This window comes from Lynx canadensis, chromosome C1 (assembly GCF_007474595.2).
Source record: "Lynx canadensis isolate LIC74 chromosome C1, mLynCan4.pri.v2, whole genome shotgun sequence".
Classification (NCBI taxonomy): domain Eukaryota; kingdom Metazoa; phylum Chordata; class Mammalia; order Carnivora; family Felidae; genus Lynx; species Lynx canadensis.
Genome location: NC_044310.1, coordinates 139,484,936 through 139,502,421, shown reverse-complemented (window position 1 = coordinate 139,502,421; position 17,486 = coordinate 139,484,936). Strand labels below are relative to the sequence as shown.

The following is a 17,486-nucleotide window of genomic DNA, read 5'->3' as shown; positions in this document are numbered from 1 at the left end:
GGTGACAAGATGCCTTCTACTATTCTACAATTTCAATAAAGCTCTGACATTACTACATGGCAACAAAGGGAAGAACAAGGAACGGCTGCCTATATGCTGCATTCTGCATAAAAGGCTATGCTGGAAGCCTAATTGCTTCTCAGCTGGAGTATTTAAGTCTCTAGCCCCCAGTGGAACACAAGTCATTCTCAAGGTGTGGTATGTTCTGCATTTAACTGGAGTCGGGGAACCCTCGTTCCGATCCTGAGCTTAGGTTCTCATCACCGCTGGTAGGAACCGATTAACCTCAACAAGCTGCTTAAGTCCTCAGAGTCTCCACTTCCTCATCTGTAAATCATGACAGTGCACTTTAAATTTCAGGACAGTAGTGAGAAGGAAATAAGGGACAGTGAAAATTAAGTGAATTAACTATAGTTAAGTACTCAATAAATGTTAGTTCCCTTCCAATTTTTGTTCTTCCACTTTTGATTGCGGCAGCAGAGAAATTCTTGGAGGAAGGAGACAGAGCCAGGTAGTGTAAGAAGTTGACACTCTTTGAGCTTTCTTGCTGCTGGGGCAGCAGATTTAGCTGAACCACTATCGGTCCTGTAAACAGGCTCTGTGTACCACCTACTGAAGTCTCTCATGACAGGGAAAGCGCAATAAAGAGCCCAACAGGCGAGAGATTGGTTCAGAGCATTAGCCATCTATCCCAACCCCTTGTGGACCCCACGGCAAAGCTTCTTGCTACTGACTCCCAAAATGTCCACCCTCTAAGCCAAAAAGCAAGGCATGAGCGATTTCACTGCCATTGGTCATTTACATCCATTTCCTATATAAAAAGCAATGCTACTGACTCCCCAAAAAATGAAGTGAAGAAGAGTAAGAGACAGGAGGAAATGGCCAGATGAAAGAACAATGAAGGTGCCCGATTACAACAAACATCACTTTCCTGCCAGGACACCAACAACAGGATCCCAGCCAGCTTTGTAAGTTGCGATCTCAGCCAGCTGGCTACATATCTGATGGAAAAAGAGGCCCAACAGTAGAAAAACAAAACCTCTTTCCCACCAAATGGGGAGTGGTCAGAAAGGCATGGGAGGAAAACCACATTGTGGTGTCCCAGATTTATTCTGTCTACACAGCACAGAATGCATCTACATAGCTCACATGCTTGGGGGCCGTTTCTCTAACTACTGATGCTGCCGAGTCCACCTGCAATCTAAAAACCAGGCTGTACATCTGCTGCCTCATCTCTCCACATGTAATAACCGAAACACTATTTTTCACGCTCCAGAAAAATGCAAACACAGCTCTACTGATCCACTTCAAATCTCCCCAAACAATTCAACTGAGGACGAAAATCAAGGAAACATTTCAAAGCAAAGAGCGTTGGGTGTCTCAAGGCATGGGGATAGGCGGTGTGTGTATAGGGGAAGGTCTCTTTTTAGTAGAGTTACTGTTGGTTTCAAGGACAGGTGCTACCCTAATTTTAAAGTTTGTCAGATATGCATCCTATATGACTGGTGATACCCTTTAGGGTTATAATATTACCGCCTTCTGTAGAATCCACGGGTTGGCTGTCATGCTAGGATGTAGGTGACTATCAGACAAGTCCCGTCAATCATCTCTACTTGCCTGATTAGACTAAATGCCCCTCCAAAGTCAAAAATCAGACATAGTTTGGAAGTCTGTGAGTCAACTAATTAAGGTAAGGGCAAAAAATCAATAGTTAACATGACCAAGTACAAGTCACACGTCTGGCAGGCAGGAAGTTACAGTGGCAGACAGAGGGGCCTAGGCACATGAGGGTCCAGAATCTAGGCACCAGCCACTTAACAATAGAGTCTTTATTCCTTTCTTTGAATGCTTTCCCATTCTTCCTAAAACTAATCATCAACTCCTTGAAGGATCCTTGAAGGTAAGGACCCTGCATTCCCTTTCAATTCTCTGGTCTTCACTGGAGCTGATGGGGGAGGGACCTGAGGGGCAGGAGACAGAGATCTCAGACCACTCAGTTGCACACTAAACTCACTAAACTCAGTTGCACACCCTCACGTGCTGCATCAACTCAGACTTGAAACCCCGCTTCCCGGAGAACAGCTTTGCCCCTTATGAACCCACATGTGGTGGAGCAGCTTTTGTGACTCACAATGACTGGTCTGAATATCCTGCTGCTGACACCTTAATGCAAGGAGCCATATGGAAAATGAGGCAGAAATGAGAAAAAGGGGAAAGAGTAGAAAAACTGAGCCTGCCAGCTATAAAGCAGGGAGCTGGGGTGCAGACCTGCAATTCAGAATGGAGAGGGGTAATCACAGTGCTGTGGGCTCTCACACAGATCATTGGTTTTTACTGTAGATATGGGAAAGAAACCACAGAGCAAATATCAGCTGTAGAGAATTTTCTTCTTAAACCAGTACAACGCACTACACTTCACCACCAATGGCTCCACAGTTTTTATACCTTAAATAGTGGAGAACAGCTTTGAAAAAAATATTTTTTTCTTAATTGAAAACCTTTCCCTGCAATTCACATGACCTTTCTCGAGTCCCCCTTTCCCCATCCCCCGTCTCTTCCACCCCCTCCACACACAACAACAGGCTTGAGGATATAGACCCTACCTCCCCTCCCCCCCCCCCCAAAAAAAATCACATAGGTCCGGGAGTGGGGTGAGCCTTCACATAAGAAATGAGAAAAACAGGATTCTTTTCCTTGAGTTATAAAAACTGAAAGGTACGAGGAATTTTATAGACCCAGAAAGTGATGAAATGAAGAGAAAGACATCAAGTCTACCCAAAAGGTGATAAAATATTTTATTTGTTTTTTGGTTGTGAAAAAGAAAATAAATCATTAGGATGACTGTCAGAATGCCTCAAGGAGAAGGGCATCGAATAGGACTTGGCTATAAATGTTGGAGAGTGTAATAAAAGAGTTGGGTTTATTTCCTTAGTATTTGTCTGGGTTGAGCCTTCCTGTTTCAACACAGGAATCAGGGGCAATGATAAAAATCCATCTACCGTGGGGTATGCATTATTGCCTTTCCATGCTGGCCCCGTCCAAAGATCCCAGAGCAGCTGCTCCCGCCTTTACCCTGGCTCCCACCGAACACTTACACTACAGGACATGTTCTCAAATGCCAGGATGTCAGGATCACAATTTCCTTTATTTTCATGATTACTTTATACCTGCTTATAAAACAGAGTTGGGACAGGGCTGGGTGGGTGATGGGGGGCAGGGGATGTTATTTTTCTTGGTCCTTCTTGATCCTAGGAATTCAAGATGAAGAAGGCAAGGTTCTTGCCCCAAGCAGCTCAGTCTAAAGTACTTTGGGTTAATTCTGATATTGTTTAGTGATGGATTACAAGTGCCTGAAAGACAGAGAAAGGTGACAGAATAGCTGTTATTAAAGCAACTGCTGATTTTATTTAAACCTGGAAAGGATTAGTTATGAATATGTAAAAGAGGTAGGATTTTATTTATTTATTTATTTATTTTTTTAAATTTTTTTTTTAACGTTTATTTATTTTTGGGACAGAGAGAGACAGAGCATGAACGGGGAGGGGCAGAGAGAGAGGGAGACACAGAATCGGAAACAGGCTCCAGGCTCTGAGCCATCAGCCCAGAGCCCGACGCGTGGCTCGAACTCACGGACCGCGAGATCGTGACCTGGCTGAAGTCGGACGCTTAACCGACTGCGCCACCCAGGCGCCCCAAAAGAGGTAGGATTTTAAACTAACCCACAAACTTGCATTCAGCATTTTGCTTTATGTTCTTCTTTTCTAGATGTCAAGCTGTCCTATAAACATGGGATGGCTCAACTGAGCCTTAAACGTTAAGACTCAAAGCTATGTTTCTATCTGTAATGAATATAAATATTATGAACTCAGAAATCGGGGCACCTGGGTGGCTCTGTCAGTTGAGTGTCCAACTTCAGCTCAGGTCATGATCTCACAGTTCATGAGTTCGAGCCCTTCATCAGGCTTGCTGCTGTTAGTGCAGATCCTCTGTCTCCCCCTCCCTCACACTCTCTCAAAAGTAAATAAAGCATTAAAAAAGAAAGAAAGAACTCTGAAATAAACTGAACTTTGGAAAGACCTGGAACACATATGCCAGTCAATACTGATCTCCACAGTTATCCATATAACCAAATTTGATCTGGGACAGTCTCATGTTTGTCCTCCAAATCATATACAACTGGACCCAAGAACAGTACCACAAATGGCACCATGAAAGGGGACGGGTAGTATCTGTATAAAATGGAAATGACTCCAGCTGCCTTGCAGATGTACCAATCTATGATGGCACAGGTCTTCTTAAGTGTTAAGGTGCTCTCCCCACCATCACAAGGACAAGGCCTTAAAGTAGCTTTATGGAGATGACCACTGAACACTCCATGATCAACCTACAGGACCACTAAGCAGGCAGAGATGCTCCAAATCACCATTCATTTTAATAGCTATATCTTTGCCCTTTAGATCCACAGCAGGCAGGCTAGAGGTCTGGTAAGTCATATAATCATTTTATACTGACCATTATAATGGCCAATTTTGAGTATACCAGATGATACAAGGTACCAAATAGACACCGGCTGAAACCTGCACCTATGAAGTATCATTCCAGAATGAGACATGACTCCATGTCCGAGGTACGTTTATATAACTAATATTACCAAACAGGTACCTTGGCTCTCAAGTCCACTGCCTGAAGACTCTTACTCATTTGGAACCAATATGAGCCAGCCTAGATGACTCAGGGGAATGGTAATGATGGGATGAGTAATCGTTCTCTTGAAGTCACCAGTTAGGATAAAAGCAGTTGTTCATTACCTGACAAGACAGGTTCCTCAGGCTGGCCAAAAACAGAACAAATAAATCAATGTCACTTTCCTCCCTAACATATCAGAACTCTGTATTTAAAGTCTGCATTTCAGCTCATGGTTCAAGGAAAGCTATCCACAGAACTATCAAGGAGATAGGGGAGAGGTGGCAGAGAGGACATCTGGAATCTTAGTGGAGCAAAATCCTATAGGAACAGCATCTGGCTCTCTGCTCTTGGTCACTGCTTGGTTATTTTAGGAATCCTTTATATAAAACTAATACAAGGCCTTCTTCTAACAGAGTAAACACAAACCGATGTACGAAAGCCTCTAACATGGCAGTTCATTTTAAAGACTTGAAAATCTTTCTGAGTATAACCCATCTCAGGAGTAAATCCATGAGTGCATTAGGGATTCTCATTTCCTAATTAATCCGCATCTCCCCCCTATTTTCCATGTTGCATTACTCTAATTTACCCTTTTGAGAGAGACGTTAAAATACTGTTTACTTGCAACTAGCAGACAAATGAGTCCTGGGGAGCTAATGCACAGCATAGTGAATATAAACAATGGTGTGTTATATTCAAACTTACTGAAATACTAAATCTTAATTATTCCAACCACTAAAAAGAAATGGTAATTACGTGACACGATAGAGATGCTAACTATCACTACAATCGTGACCATATTACAATATATAAATGTATCAAATCAACATTTTATACCTTTAAATTACACAATGTTATATGTCAAATATATTTCAATTAAAAAATTTTAAATACTGTTTAGTTACAAATGAAATGCTACTGAAGGCAGGCAAAAAATAAACTGATTTAATAGATGACAGGTAACTCATATTAGAGTTCCTTTGGATAAGAGCGGAATAGGGCTTTTTTTGGCGAGTTTTATTTATTTTTGAGAGAAAGAGAGAGAGAGCACGCGCGTGAGCGAGCATGAGTCAGGGAGGGCCAGAGAGAGAGGGAGACACAAAATCTGAAACAGGCTCTAGGCTTTGAGCTGTCAACATGGAGCCTGACGTGGGGCTTGAACTCACAAAGCACAAGATCGTGATCTGAGCCAAAGCTGGATACTCAACTGACTGAGTCACCCAGGTGCCCTGAGCACTGAATAGGTTTACATACGATGTGCGATTTTGGTAAAAATCTGATTGAATATATTACTGAGACTAAAGTAAACTTAAGTAAAAAGGTTTGACCACACATCCAAAGTATACCTGAAACTTAATAGCACAAGAGAAGCTAGGCTCCTGGGATTGAGTACATGTTGTGGGTAATATTCCTGTGCAAAGACATTTATTCATTACCCAGCTGGTGGTGCCACACTGGGTGGTTAATGCAGATCTGCCACATAGGAGTAACCACGTTACTTTGCCTTTTCCTAGCAGGTACCCATTTGGAGAAAGGGTGGGAAACATGGCTAAGAAGTAGACAGGACTTGATGTTCACAGTAAAAATATGGAAAGCGATCATGGTGAAAACAGGAGAATCATGCATGGGCTTGCCACGTTTAGACACAGAGGAAGTTTTCATCTCTCTTCTGGAAAGATTTCCTGAAGATGCAGTTGCAAGAGCTGCTTAAGGTTAAATTTGAAATGCTCTGCTTTAGCTGGACTACTAATAACAACCTTCCAAGGAGGAGCCCCTGAGGATGACAAGAAAGTTGCTGAAGTGCCTGGTGCTATGGGTTAGAAGCTGAGGGAGGCATGTGCGGATAGGTAAACGTGCATTCTAACCTCTGAAAATGCCTTCTCCAACTCAGACTCCCTTGCCAAGAGCCAGCCTAGAGCAAAGCTCTGTCTCGTCTCTCTCTCTTTTTTAACACCCTTTCTGTGTTTATTGTTAAGCAATCCTCTTCACCGCTGAGGGGAAAAAAAGGGGAAAGGCTTATACAAACTTTCAGGTATTGTCTTCCTACAACATTGGTCATAAAACCAATGAGAAAGGCGAACAATGAAACCCAGCAATCCTAGGGTGGAGTCAAAACTGTAGTGGATTCAGGCTAATACCATGTCTGAAATGTCCTCTGTGGGGACAAGGTGACTCAACCTCCCCTTTGGGACACAGGAGGACTTTTGTGTGCACTCAAGGACCCTGTGGCAAACCAGTTTTCTAAGCGCACTACATCATCCTGTCCACCGCTGACGCAGAAGGCCCACCTGCCTTTCACCCAACCCCTCCATCCTCCATACTCACATCCCACTCCTGTGCATCAACAGTGCCCCAAAACAGGCAATGTTAGCCACGGCCAAAGGACAGCTAATGTTCATCAACCAACCAAGCCTACAGGAAAACGAAGGTGCAGGCTTTGGTAGGCCCTGTTGGCCACACAGGCGGGAGCTAACGAGGTACTGGCCTGCTGGACAGATCCATCCCAGGAAGCAATTAAGTTTATAGCCAGGAAAGAACAGCCCCAAAGGCCTTGGAAACAAAAGAAGCTTCCTGCCTGTGTTCCGTTCCCTAATTCTATCATAAAGACAGGCTGAACCATTCAGTTGTAACCACGGACAGTAAGGCACTGTCTGCAGCATGTCTGCTGTAGAGACCTGCCTGTCAGGTTTTCATTCCTATGGGACAGATTAAACTGTCCCAGTTGGTTCAAATCAGAAAAAAAGGAAGTACCCCAAAAGGAAAAAGTATTTGACGCAGGACACGATTATGAACTCTGTTCAAGATTGGCTGAAGGAGAGGCACCTGGGTGGCTCAGTCAGTTAAGCGTCTGACCTCGGCTCAGGTCATGATCTCATGGCTCGTGAGTTCGAGCCCCACGTTAGGCTCTATACAGACAGCTCAGAGTCTGGAGCTTGCTTCAGATTCTGTCTCCACCTCTCTCTGCCCCTCCCCTGCTTCATTCACTCTCTCTCTCTAGTATAAATAAACATTTTAAAAATTAGAAAAAAAAAAAAAGATTAGCTGAAGGAAAAGACTATAAATATAATGGTTTCCACCAGTAGGGAGACAGCATCACTAGGATATCTTGACAGTCAAGGGATGTGGCTTTCAGGGAAGTTCCTGGTGTGGGAAGGTGAGGGGTGGTGGGAGGGGAGGGCAACCAGCAAGGTCCTCTCCATCGTCCCTACCCCACGTTCCACCCTCCCTGGTGGGACTGTGCACGTCTAGACTGCCTACTGTTCCGCTCCGATTCTAGATGGGGTCTGTATTAGGGTGACCATGCAGGTTCTCACATATGCAGAAGTTGTGGCAAACACCTCCTAGCAAGGGGAGCAGTCAGTGATGCTAACCTGAGTCAAAGTAGGAAGACAAGGACATCAGAAGGAGGTGGCTAGTTGTGGAACCAAGAGGCAACAATGAGATCTGATGGGGAGAAGATGCTAGGTGGCGGGAATAAGTGCCCTCAAGTCTTAGCCTGGGAGTGTCTCCCCCATTCTACTGCCAACTGCAAAGTTCTGGCCCCTAAATGTGTTCTGAACCTGTCAAACTAAGGAAGGGGCTATGGGCCACTTCACCCATGGTGACAAGGGTAATCTTAAAAATGTCAGTAAAATTTGTCATTTTCCTTACATAAACCACCTGACGCCACCTAGAGACTGGACTGGATGTAGTTCCACAAATGCTGTATAGAAGCGGCTGTCAACCCACCCTTTCCCTGGGGTCATCCTTAAACAAGAAGCTGAATACATTCTTTTCTTTTGAGCTTAGGCCAATTACCTGAAGCCAAGAACAAGAGACTATCTGGAAGGCTAGCGAGGACATTATTAAATATTCTCGTCCTTCAAACATCTCCCCAGAAGATGAGCAGAGTGACAGCATGACCATGACCACCATCACTAGACATCTCCACCCACACCCACACACACACCCTCTTTCAGGAGAGTTAGTCTCCATTCCATAGGACAAGTGTCATTACTATCTCCAACTAGGGATCCATTTTTGGCCACATGTATATACCCAGAAAGGTTATGTCTCTCTCCAAATAGCCAATGTCCCTGCCTCTAGAAAAACTACATGTCCAAGGGAGAACTCTGCCAAGAGTCAAGAAGATTTCATTTCCATTAACCTGAGAAGCACTTCGGGTTAATGCAGACTCTGGAGCCAGTGTGCCTGGGTGGAACCCCACTTCTGCCACTTAGTAGCTTTCTGACATTGGGGGAAGTTACTTAAGCTCTCTGTACCTTGGTTTTCTCACCTATAAAATGGGCATAAAAATAGTACCTACCCATAAGACCGTATAATGACCAAATGCGTTATGATATGTAAAGGACTTAAAACAGTCCTTTTGACATATAGTAAGAACAAATTAATATTTGATGTTACTATTACTATCTCTATTATTATCATCATTATTATATTCTTGAGTATGTTACACAGCATACTGTTTCTCAGACTTCTCTCAGGTGGGCTGACAATACCATCCCTACTCCAGGATAGTTTAAGGCAAAATAAAAAAAATTCAGATTGCTTTCAGATCAAAGTTAAGAACCTATGAGAACTTTTACCCGGCCATGAATTCTTTGCAGCTATTCCATTAAGAAGTGAAGTCTATTTTCAACTCCCTCAGAGGTACCAGCTGGGTATGGTGGCATGAGGGATGCCGGACAACATGAGTCAGAACCTAGCCCAAACTGGTGACCCACGGTATCATGAGCAAATAAAATGGTTGTTGTTTTAGGCCATTAAGTTTCTGGTGATTTCTTATATGCAACAGATAACGGACACAGAGCCCTAAACAAATGAGGCTTTAATAGCATTTCAAACACAAACGTTCACATGAAACCAGGCCACTTGTCTGTCAGCAGGTTAACCAACCTCCACGTGGTGCTTCCAAGATCTCATCCCACTCACCTAGGGCCAGTAAGGCCACCACAGTCAGCACATTAACTTGGGAAAAGCTAAGACCAGTGCATGATCAAATCTGGAGACACAGAGGCAAGCCTTCTGTGCCAAGGAAGGGGCCAAATTAGGTCCTTGCAGAGGGTAAGGTGGATGGCATGGAAAAAAGGATTTTGTTCCCTTTAGTCCACGATACAATCCAGGGCCCGAAATGGCAAGATATGGCTTCCCTGGAGGTAGCTTTATACCATGTGTCTTAGATATTATATGATGAAGTGGGTAGATGCCTTCAAGGCACAAGCAAACCAATTCAAGGTCAGCATCACCAAGTGAGAATAAGGGGGAGCCAGTCAGAATCAACCATATAAGCCCCATGGTCCTGATATGTGGCTCCAAGAATACAGGGAGCCCAGAACATCTTCATTTTTTCTGCTGGTCACAGCAAGAGAATGATCACGTTCCAAGCTTCGATTTTGCTGTGACCAAACCAAAAAACCTATCTCACCCCACAATACAAAAGGGGGAAAAAAATGCCAAGTTCCATAAGTCAGTGTTCTGTCATCTGTAACATGTGGTAAGAACTGATAATCAACTTTGTAGGAGAATCACTCTGAAATACATTAGGAGAGACTTTGGAAGCTTAAGTTCCTGTCTGTTATAAGCAAAACCACCACATGTAAATGAAAGCAATCTTATTAATCTGGTAAGTTGGATGACCCGTAGTGCTAAAGTTTCTCAGGTGAAGACCAGTAGCATTTATCCGTCCACGTATTTGTTTATTCATGCCATATTTGTTGAGCACATACTTTGTACCATACAGTTCTGTGGGTGTCTAGAAATGAGAAAGTTGAGGAAGGAGGAAAGCACACGAGTGAAGATAGCAAGGATTATATAAAAGTAGCTAAGACATTCCACATTCCAAGAGCTGACAGGTCTGGTTATCTCGAAAAACAAAATTTCCTGCTTGAAGCAATTCAGAGTAATCCAGCTGAGCCATGCCCAAATTGCTGCACCGATTGGAACTGATCACGTTATAAATCAAGGGAGTTCAGAAAACTGATTTCATGGAATCACAGAGCTGAGTGGATGTAACTGGTCTGCAGATGAAGATACTAAAATGAAGTAATTTACCCAAGAATTCACGACCGGTTTCAATGCAGAGCCAAATCTGGGTCTCCTGGTCTCAGTCCAATAGGACTTCCACCAACCCCATAGAGACCCGTCTCAAGACACAAGGTATTTACAGCGTGAGAGCACAGAGATACCCCATAATTCTAACCCATCTTGCAGTAGACACACTAGCTATCCAACATAATGAGCAGAAACTCTGCACTTGTCACATGGGAAGAACCCAAAGATACAACTTCTTGTGGAATTAACTAAAGAGCACTCTAACCACGTACACTCAAATGCTCAGCAGCCCTTAAAATAGGCTAATGAGACAAAGGCACAACACTTGTTCAATTTCAAAACTTAAATCCATAGGAACTATGTGAACAAACGATACACAAAGGTAAAAACAGCAGTAAAACACACTAACATGTTCATGACTATAACGCTGGCATCTTTTAAAACTGGGAGAATTCCTCATCTTTCTGCTGTTCCCTATAGACCAAACATTCTTTAACATTCTTTTTTTTTTAATTTTTTAAGATGCTTATTCATTTTTCTGAGAAAGTGGGAAAGAAAGAAAGTGAGCAGGGGAGTGGGAGATAGAGAGAGAGAGAGAGGGAGGGAGGGGGGGAGGATCCGAAGCAGGCTCTGCACTGATAGCAGAGAGCCCGATGTGGCATCTGAACTCACGAACGGTGAGATCATGACCTGAGCCAAAGTTGGATGCTCCATCGACTGAGCCACCCATGCGCCCCCCCCCCCCATTTTTGGACTACTTATATATTTTTTAATGTCTTGGCCAACTCACTGGGAAGAGACACACTGTCAGTGACAGGTGGTGGTCAGGAGGCAAAGGGCATGTGAGCAGGGGCAAGCGTGAAAGTCAGGTGGAGTGCCAGCCCCGAATGTCTGCAGGTGGGTCAAAGCCTCAGCGTGCTTAGACTCTGCTCTGTGCTGTTCGGTCAGTTATTTTCCTGGTCTGCCACTTCCGGCTTGGCTAACTTTGGGCAGCTCACCTACTTCATTTAATCCTCCACTTCTTCAACCGCAAAAGGTGGGCACTAGTAGGACCTTCTTCATAGGAAAGCCGTGCATATGGAGACAGAAAACAAAATGCTTAGTCTAGTGCCTGGCAGAAAGTAGGAGCCAGCCAGTGTTAGCTGTCATGATGATGGTGATAGAGGTGCTAATAGAGTTATTATTTTTTATTGCCATTGTTATCATTATTATTATGCTTATCAGTATTATGATGTTCCTAATACTGTTTAACGCTGTAACTAAAAAGGCATTAAGTTTCCTTGCTTTGGAAGACAGCCCAAAGCTCTCCATATATCTCACTGTTGGCCTGTCCCTTCTCTCATCTCCATAGTCTTTGGGTTTATTAGCAGTAGACTCTTAAGTTGAAGTAATAGTTTGCACACCACCCAGTACGCCCTGGGGGAAACAGTGATAACATACAGATTCCTACATGTTTTTTGGGGCCTAATTAGGATAGTATAATGTCATCCTTTTTACAAAGGCAAGGAGCAAACCATCTTAGTAGATATTCTACAGAATTCGCCTTTGTACTTGAAACATGTAATTATCATTAACAAACATGGGTGCTAATAATTCTATCTGCTCTTTAGACAAGAAACAGGAAGATTTCTGGCCCCATCAGCTCTGATGGGAGACAACTTCCCTTGGAGGCTGCCTCCCCCACACATCAGATGCAAGGTGGGAGGTCTGTTTGCAAGGCAAAAGGTTTCTGGGCTAGGAGCTAATAGCCCACACCAGGAAGAAGATTCCTCCGTAGATCAGGTTCAGGTCCCTGAATCCTCAAAGAGACATTCTGAGGCCTTGGCTGCCTGACATCAGAAAACCAGACCTCAGATTCAGTTTTGTTTTTTGGTTTTTTTTCACTGAGAAAAGAGAGGCCTGACAAATGAACCTGGTCAACATGTGTATTAAGCACCATACCTAAACCCACAAGGGCAAAAACGAATGAAATAAAAAGCAGTCCTCAGTAAAACGTACAACTTTAAACATGCCCAAGTAGACAAACATGCTCTTGCCTCTTCTTTGTTGGGGTAACACCTTCATCCTCTTTTGGATCAGGAAATATTTTCTAATCTTTAACATTTAAATGTTCTATAATTACAAATGCTCAATAATTAATACACACAGTTAACTAAGGAGAGTTAGCAATGTATTCCACTTGATATAGACATTTCTGAGCATCACTCCCTATCCCCCACATATTCCTGCCCCCATCAATGGGATAGTTCCTCTAGAAGATGCTCTTGTAATTGACCAAATTAGTATGTGGGAAACAGAGAAGTCTTTCATCCACTAATCATTCCCTGGGCATGGGGACTCCCTCCTTGGGTTCACCAGAAACAGGACTTAAGCCAAAATCTGCCTTCCAAATCCCAGGACCAAGTGAGCAACGCATGGTTAGGATGGACTAGAATACATGGCAAATCACCCAGGAGACGGGGAAAAGGTAGAGTCCCAAGATGTTCCAGAGTCCGCGTGGATCCCTGATCATCTAACCCTGAGCTCCCAAATGAAAAGCCAACGACTGTCTGTAATCGCTTCCATTCTTACCTCAGAGAGAACACGGCTGTCAGGCTCCTCTCTCCAATGGTGATGAGGTCTGTGCCCAAACAAAGTAACCAGCCTACCAAAGATAAAAAGATAAGGTAAGAACTACTGCTGGCGAAGAGTTACATTCCTCCACATCTGGAATGTTTTCTAACAAAAAGCAGGTCTCTGGATGTTTGAAGACCTTTCAGACTACAACAGCAGCAACATAATCAATTGAACAATACAAATGAATGAAATCCCTGGAATCAAGTCAGGTGAGACTGTTAAAGTTAGAGAGTGAGCTAACTTTTTTATTAACACACACCTGGGGCCTAATTGGGAATGGTAATAACTGGTGAAATCATACACTTCATCACATCCCTCCACAAAAATGGCTGTTTACCAAGGAGCTGGCAGAACTTTGTATAACACTTATATATATCAGGGTATGTTGGCAGGTCAGAGCATTCACACACTCAACACGTCCACACACAAAGAAGACTCTATGCCATTTAACTAACCCTGCTTTGGAAGACGGCCCTACCAGCTGATGAAATAATGACAACACGAGACTTGAACCCAAATAAGGGGGTGGGAGGGAAGTGCAATCTTCTTCTACAAGCACTCAAATCTGCAAATGTAAAAGACAACAATTGTGCCCAATTCTAAGGAAATCCTATTATATATTTATAGCCCTCATCTGTGATGCCAATTTCATGTGTTTAATCAACTTGACTGGGCTATGGTGCCCAGTTGTTTGGTCAAACACAAGTGTAGACATTGTTGTAAAGGTATTTTTTAGATGTGATTAACATTCACATCAGTAGACTGAGTAAAGCAGGTTATCCCTGGTGGCATGGGTGAGCCTCATCCAACCAGCTGAAGCCTTAAGAGAAAAGACTGAAGTTCCTTTAGGAAGAGAGAATGCTGCCTCTATGCACCTTTGGACTTGAGATTAGGACATGAACTCTTCCTTGTGTCTCCAGCCTGCCCTGCAAATTTTGGACTTGCCAGCCTCCATAATCATGGGAGTCAATTCTTTAAAAATCAATCTATTGATCAATCGCTAGACACACACCCACCTTATTGGTCAGGTTTCTCTGCAGAACTCTAATATACTACCTAATGTCAAGAAAAAAAATGCATTAATTTATAAAATATGTATACAACATGAGGACAACACAGAAAAGAGACTAGAGAATGAGGAAAATTAGTCCACACAAATGTATTTTGTAAGGTATTAAACTATTTCTTGATGTGATTGATAAATTAGGTTCTGAGCATCCTATCAGCCAACACAATGAAAAAAAAAAGACAAGATAATCACATGGACTTGAAGATAAAACACAATGTAAGCACTTCAAGACTGTTAGCCTTTTTTTGTTGTTAAGAAATTTCTCCCAAGGTGGGTGCCTGGGTGGCTCAGTTGGTTAAGCATCTGACTCTTGGTTTCAGTTCAGGTCATGATCTCACGGTTTGTGAGTTCAAGCCCCATGTTGGGCTCTGCACTAACAGCACGAACCTACTTGGGATTCTCTATCTCCCTCTCTTGGGATGTTGCGCCCTCCCACCCTCTCAAAATAAACAAACAAAGGAGGAGGAGGAGGAGGAGGGACAGGGAGGAGCAGGAGGAGGAGGAGGAACAGGAGGAGCAGGAGGAAAAGCAGGAGGAGGAGGAAGAAAGAAGAAAGAAAATATCTCCCGAGGTGTTAACCTTCCCCTCCTTGGGTAAATTCTTCAAGTATCCTTTAACATCCACACTGAAGGGTCAGGAGGCAAAGTAATTAGAAGGGCCTCTACATATATAGAGAGTCTCCTATAATGCCTCTTACTGCATCCCTCAGTGAGACACGATGCCAAAGCACAATTCACTAACGTGATTTAGCAAGGCCAAAAAGAAGCCCAAGCACACAGCAATCTGATCATCTGGCTTGATCCAGGGATAAAAATGAGAATTTCTGGAAGAGTTAATGAACCCCATATCCTTTGAGATATTTCCCAGAAATATTTCTCCACTGCAAAGCTGGGTGGGAAGTGGCCTACACTACCTTAGGCTGTGTTCCCTGGCAACTGCCTGGAGTAAAGGTTTTCTCTACTGATGATCAGGGGCAGAGCCACCAAAAAACTGCCTTCAGACAGGTTAATAAAGCTCAGGCAATGCATGTCTAAAAAAGGGAAGGTTTAACTATGTTTGAGTCTGTAGAAGTCTTATAGATCCTTCCTGCACTGGAATCAATTTTCAAGACTTTTTTATTGTGGTAAAATATACATAACAAAAAATTTACTATTTTAACTATTTTTTAAGTTTTTGAGAGAGAGAGAGAGAGAGAGAGAACGCACACATGCACATGAGGGTCAAAGAGAGAGGGAGAGAGAAAAACCCAAGCAGGCTCTGCACTGTCCACACAGAGCCCACGTGGGGCTAGAACCCACCAACCGTGAAATCATGACCTGAACCAAAATCAGGAGTCAGACGCTTAACTGAGCCACCCAGGCTCCCCTATTTTAACTATTTTTAAGTGTAAAACTGTGTGTGGCACTAACTATATCTACAACGTCATCCAACCATCACCACCATCCATTTCCAGAACTTTTTCATTATCCCAAACAGAATCTCTGTATCCATTAACAATGAGACCCCCCCCTCCGCCCCCTCCTACAGCCCCGGGTAACACCTATCGTACTTCCTGTCTCTGTTAAGTTTGTCTATTTGGTACCTCACATGAGTGAAGCAATGTAATATTTGCCCATTCGAGTATTTCACGTAGCATGTTTTCAAGGTCCATCCATGTTAGACCATGTACCAGAATTCCATTTTTTATGGCTGAATAATATTCCATTGCTAGTATTTACCATGTTTTGTTTACCCTGGAATGATTTTTTTAATATAATTAATTCAACAAGTATTGAATATTTACAATGTGAGAAGTTTGATTTTTTTAAACATTAACTTTATTCTAAGAACAGTATGTAAGAGCCAGAAGTGCTACTCCACAAGGAGCCAATTAATCACATGAATCCTCATTTCAGAACCGGTAGCAGCAGCAAGGAAACAAAAGTCTAAGTAGTTTTTCCTCCCTAAGGGTTAGGGGAATCTCCCGCACAATCTTAATGAATGTTCTTCATGTTCAAAGCTGAAGTGAGACCAGAGTACCCCCACTATGCGGCCAGTGTGCTCCACAGTGCTTCTTATCATGGTGCCCACAGCTTACACAGTGTCATTCTTGACCCCTGACCCAGTGATAATGAGCTTCTAGCCGAGCAGCTGATGTCAACAGCCAGAAACTTCCATCCCTGCAGATGAAATACCCTGACAGAATCAACTAGAAAAGCACATCTTCCCGTAGCTGGCTTGCCATGCATCAGCTTTGCATTTCTAGGCACATCCATCAGGGAACAAGCCTTCTGTGTGGAAACATGGGTGTTTCCACAGCACCTCCCCAGCAAGACAGTGTAACAGTTGAAAGAGAAAGCGAGAACCTGCACCTCACTCCAGTTTTCACCTTTCGAGGGTATAAAAGAGCAGGTGGTGCCAAGGGGGGACGCCACCACATACCTGAATTCACAAAAGTGGCCCAGGATGAGTCATCAAAAGACGTCCACGGGAAGTTGACGAGAAACAACCAATTCTGTACACTGATGAGGGAATCGCAGGCAAAAATCAAGAACCACAGAGGATCGAGGCCACTTTGTTCGGCATGAACTTCTCAGCTGGGAGGATCTGCTGTCATCCCAGATTGTTAACAATTGGCTGAGCTGAAGTTCACTACTGCTTTTGTGTTCGGTTGACGGGGACTATGTCATCCGACCAACAAAAGTGGTTTTACAAAAATATAGACAATTTAGCCTGGAGTTCCTCCTGTGTGTTTTTAATATTTTATTTATCGTGAGGGGCACCTGGGTGGCTCAGTGGGTTAAGCGTCCGACTAAGCACGCTGTCTCTGTCTCTCAAAAATGTATAAACATTAAAAAAAGATTAAATACTTATTTTGAGAGTACACAAGTCGGGGAGGGAGAGAGGGAGGGAGGGAGAGAGGGAGAGAGGGAGAGGATCTGAAGTGGGGTCTGAGCTGACAGCAGCAAGCCCGATATGGGGCTCAAACTCAAGAAATGAGAGATCGTGACCGGAGCTGAAGTCAGACACTCAGCCAAATGAGCCACCTAGATGCCCCCTTCCTGTATGTTTTTTAAGACAGACT

At 43.4% G+C, this 17,486-nt stretch overlaps 1 protein-coding gene across 1 annotated transcript in view; it reads right to left on the bottom strand.

The window, feature by feature from the left end:
- Positions 1-13,373, bottom strand: part of LYPD6B (LY6/PLAUR domain containing 6B) — a 52,376-nt gene extending 39,003 nt beyond the window's left edge. The window contains exon 1 of the mRNA XM_032594153.1: positions 13,309-13,373. The gene's annotated coding sequence lies outside the window, so the exon portion shown is untranslated. The remainder of the gene's footprint in view (positions 1-13,308) is intronic.
- Between the last annotated feature and the right edge of the window lie 4,113 nt (positions 13,374-17,486).